Genomic DNA, 5,371 nt, shown 5'->3' on the forward strand with positions numbered 1-5,371 from the left:
AGAAATATCCCTCATTTACTTATTTACCATTACATTTACTATTTATAATACACCCGTAATAATGTACTCGATAGTGGGCATGCAATTGGGATTTTATGGATTATCACCATCATTGTCAGGCGTTGGACAACTGTAACTTTCCTATCTATAAGATGCAACACATTCGGGGATTGAGTAGTGTTCATGCAATATACTTGAATTTTTAGGGCACTAGAGCATTAATTTTCACTCTAAATTTCTATAATAAATACAATGGTGGACAGTAAATATAATCTTCTGCAGATGTGGACTTAACAAGCACAGAACTTGTATTTTTATACTTGTAATTTGCATGTGGCTTGAAAGAAAAAAAATATTGAAACATCTAAACAGCTCTTTCTTCCAAACCACTGTGTTTGACATTTTCATAACCAACACAAACAGCCGTTAACCATCAGCCTTTGCTCCAGCCTCGACACCCTTTCCAGCAGGCCCCTGCCAGCAACCTGTCAGGTCAATAAGATATGACCTCTGGCAGTATACCACCGATAAAGTTCCTCAATTTCTGTGGTGACAGCGTGTATTGGAGTAATTTACTGAGTTTAAATAAAGGAGCACTCAGCTCCTCGCCTCCTCTAGCTCAGTGGTTTGTGACAGGCGGACAAGTGGAGGAGCAGCCCAGTCACTGACCCGCCATGGTTGATGTTCATCACAATGACACTGACCTACTTAACTGCCATCTCTTGGATGTCAAAGAAATCACTGCCTGACATTTAAAGAAAAGCTTGGTCAATATTAGTCAGGCATGACAAATAATAACCTGCACTGCTGGCTAAATAAAAGAATAAAAAATGAGGAATGACTCTTTGCTGGGTAACACCCGCGTCTTATCTGCGTCTGATTGGTGTTGTCTTTCAGAAGGTAGGTTCATTTGCTTACTACGTGTGCTCAGAGCATGCACACACGCCTAACTAGAGGCCATCAAGGCTAACGTCTCAACTTGAATCAGACACAGATTGATGGTGCTGAGGCAAAGAAGGCTTCTCCACAGCATATTTAGTCGGAGGTGAATGAGGGAGGCAGTGACCCAGAGCAAAGGTCTCATCAGCGCCTGTCCCCGTCTGAGGCCCCTCTGCCTGTCAAAGTCTCGATTTAATCACAAACATAATTTGAATTTACACTAATGAATACAAATGACTCCCAGGACTTCACAAGCTGAGAGTAATAAATTATTATCGCTGCTAACAATCGCATTTCTGAAGCCCTTTTTCAATTAGCCGCCCCTGTGGAGATGATCATGGAGGGCCCACTCAAATGAAGATAAACGACGCCCCTTGCAACGGCGTGCGTCTGCTCCTCTGATTTAATAGCTTTCTAATTCAGGAACATCTTCGACGTGACGAGGCGTGAGGCCTTTTTTTCTGTTTCCGACCGGAGCTTGATGAGAAAGTCACTTAATTGAAAGCAGGTGTTAATCAACCTTGCTCCGATGTGGCGCGTGATTTAAGAGCTTGACAAAGAGAAGATCATCCTTGCCACTCAGTGACACAGACATTCATCCTTTTGCTGCACTCTGCTGTCCATTCTGTCCCTATTACATGATTAACTCTTCTTGCATTTCAACAGTCAACTTCAAGAGAAGAATAATCAATATAAGCACATGTGAGTAGCTCATTTACCCTATACTTAGGAGATTTTTTTTATGCTGTTTTTGGTTAAGTAGTCCTCTTGTGACAGACTGTCATTCCCTCCTGTACAGAGGATCAGCAATACCAAAGTTGATGTCCACTGACAGGTGCTCTTTTACTCTGGCAGCTTGGAGAGGTCACATGATAATTACAGTCAATTATGGTCACAGAAAAATCCTTTTCCTGAGTTCTGTCGATGGACTTCAGAGCACACAACCAAACCAAACACAGAAAATACAATATTTTTCAACTTTTCCGGCTTTTGATAGACGACAAATATATAATTATATTGCTATTAGCTTATTAAGTAGCTGTGTAATAAGAATAAATTAATGGCAGGCTGATGTCTTATTTCAGACAAAATGCTCTGCATCCATTCTTTGCTTTCTAAGATTATTAGGACCTGCACACCACAGTCAGCTAGCATGTTTACAGACAGCATGGAGCTGGCTGTCCTATCCCACATTTTAATGAAACAAGATCTTTTCTCATTTGGGGATTGAGAACAAAATTACAATCATTCATCTACCAGAACATGCTTTCTTTTATTTAGCAACCATTGCCACATAACTGTAAGATTTTGGTTATGCATCTGTTTTTTTCATGGTCTTTAAAGTGTGTGAAAGGGGTGGTCAAGATCTGTTGGTCATTCTGTTGATTCCCATCAGAAGCTGTCTTGTGTTTTAGCATGCATCTAATTTATGAATGTAACAGAGAATTTTAAAAGTAGTAACCTATGATGCATTCGCCTCATAAATCATGACTCATTAGGTACTATTTGTAACGTTATTGGTCAATCAGGTATTACATGGTGTGGACTTGAAAACTCAAATATGTTCTTCTGCTGCCTTCTCAGCCAGATCTCTCTTAACTAATTAAAATCTTGACGTGACTAACTGGTTAAGTAAAGACAAAACCATAAAGAAATGAAATAAACAAATGGAGTGAGCTTGGTCCTGATTCTTTGATATAACAGATCCAACAACGTGTCTGTGTTAAACCTTCAGATAGATCATTTACTTACTGGACACATCAAGGACATAATATGTATTGAAAAACAAAACCATTACAGAGCTAGCTGTAATGTGTTGCAATGTGTTTTCTAGTATGTCTTGTTTTGTATGTTTTATAGTTTTAACCAGCGACAGAAGAACAGAACAGGACATAACAAAAAAATCCCTCATTAACCATCAGAAAATTCTATCTTTTTTCACAAAGCACCACTGGATGTAATTCTGGGCCCCACTTGCAGCTCACCACAGAAAACCCATTGGCGAGTCCAGCAAACCATTTCCATAACAAACTTTAGATAATTACAAGTGAACAAACGAGAGGAGACTGTAATCATAATCGGCTTCTTTTGACAAGGCTGTGGTTTTTGAAAGTCTGGAAAGCCACAAAAGTGGCCTTCCGCTCAGAGAGGGATGAATGGCTCTCTGTCATCACAGAGGAGCTTGTGGGGTCGACTTACAAAGGGCACAACAACTCAGAAAAACACGTTGATGCTCACTTATTTTGCTGCTTGAAATTTCAATCAAATACCACATTTTAAAAACTGATTTCCACCAAACCGTGAACAGACACTAACTGGTGAGTAAAGTGGCTCAGTTAGCATCTACAGAGCCAGATATGTTTCTCAGGAGTTGGCAGAGTCAAAATCAGAGATACAAGACGTGAATAAAAAGTCAGTTATTGTGGGTTTAAGCTAAAGAAACATGTTTACACCGTTGCTAAAAAGGGATTGTCAAAAAGATGAAAACAAAAGTGTTTGTCTTCACTCATGTAAAGGTTTGGAGTTTTTTTTTTTGCGGGACAGAAATACAACGTTACAGTTCTAATGTATAATATATTTCACAATATCGAAAACATCACATGTGAAAAACTGTTTGAATGTATTACATGTTATTATAAACAAAGTTGATTCTGTTATGGGATGTTTTACAAATGGGAAACAAGTCTAATAAGTTTACTGACATAAAAATGTAAAAACAAATCTATTAATTTGTTTTACATCTGCTTTTTTCTTTTTTTTTTAACTGTGAGGCCTTCTATGAAAGCTCATCTTGTCGTTCTTATCAGCTTGAGTGTAACGTTGCTGCAGTGGTTTTGCAGGCATCCTACAGGGTACAAATGTTTTACGCTCTTTGAGCATAGCTCATGTGGGATGGTCATACTTAACCTCTCAGACCTAAAAGACCTCAGGGGAATCATTATGACAAAGCCATGGTGTGCACCCAGACCATATCTTAACCCACAGAACTTAAATGCTAGGATGAATGCAGGGGAATGTGCATTAAGTGATGGCTATCTCGACTTTCCATACACTAATGTTTCAGTCATAAAATGTTTCTGAACATTTTATGACTGAAACTTCAGTGAAGCGGTGAACCAAGCGAATACTAAATATATGTGAAAGTGTAAATAATCTATTCAAGATGGTAATCAAACAAAACCCCAGAGTTCAATTGATCGCTAACATTAGAAATCGGCTGAATCCGTCATAGAAGTTGTACATCGTTTAAAAAGTCTCACAAGGAGTTGCACTGGCCTGTTAGCAATCAAGGTGAAATTTGACAGTGAAGGAGGATGGGACCATCATTAGGAGGGGGTGGAGGGTGTATGTGCATGTCCGTGTGCGTGTGTGTGTGTGAGTATGTGTGGAGGTAGTTTGTGGCAGCCCATAATTTGTGTGCTATTTTTAATCTGTACACAGAGAAAAAGAAAACAGGCTTGTGTCTGTTACACTGAGAGCCCAGCTGAGAGCAAGAGGATTTACTGAGAGCATATGAGCTCCTTTCTACACCTTCCTCAGGCCTTTAAATCACACTCTCTGACTGAACAGCCTTGTGTTAATGACTTTACCGTCAACTTAGTTCCCATCTCTACATCCTGCTGGTTACTACATTGTCAGACTCAGAATACACTACAGACGATAGTCCCTTCTGGTCCTTGCTCAGATTCCTCTGATGCCGCTGTTATAATTAGTACATTTTAAGTAAACGCGCTCTCTACTTTACAATATCACCTTTGAGTAAGTGACCACGTCATTAATTCTTGCTTCGTCTTGTGGTTAAAAATTTAAAGGACAACCGTTTAATAAAATGATGGAACTGTAAATGGAAATGGGCCTTGAATAACCAAGTTGCTGTCGTTCCTGCCATAACTTACAGCAATAACAAGGTCTGAGCTGGGGAGTAAGGAGAATGGGGAGGGAGGGGAGTGTGTGAGGGGGGCGGCTGTAGAGATAGTGCCCAAGGGCACAGAGACAGGGAGAGAGAGAGAGAGAGAGAGAGAGAGAGAGAGAGAGAGAGAGAGAGAGAGAGAGAGAGAGAGAGAGAGAGAGAGAGAATCTGCGGCCATGTTTTCCCCCATGCAACATGAGGTTTAAATGTGAGTGGAGTGTGTAGTGTGTTTCCATGCTGTCACAAAGACCCCTGTGAGACCAGCTTATTTACCCTGCAGTAAAACCCGAGAGGGAGTATACCCTGCAGTAAAAGTGGAGAGGGGGCTCAGTGGAATTAGATTTAAGGCCGCCTCCGGCTCTCTGTTCTGTGTGTGCCGTCAGGGAAAACCCACTCTGCTGCTCTCGTTCCGTTGTTTAAGTTGAGTTATGTTGTGTTCAGAGTCAGGGGGTAAAATGTGCGGTACAACATGCAAACAAGTTTCAGAATAGTTTTTAATTAAAGAGAGAGGTATTACATTGT

This window comes from Clinocottus analis, unplaced genomic scaffold (assembly GCF_023055335.1).
Source record: "Clinocottus analis isolate CAN_PGR_092001 unplaced genomic scaffold, fCliAna1.0.p SCAF_8, whole genome shotgun sequence".
NCBI lineage: Eukaryota > Metazoa > Chordata > Actinopteri > Perciformes > Cottidae > Clinocottus > Clinocottus analis.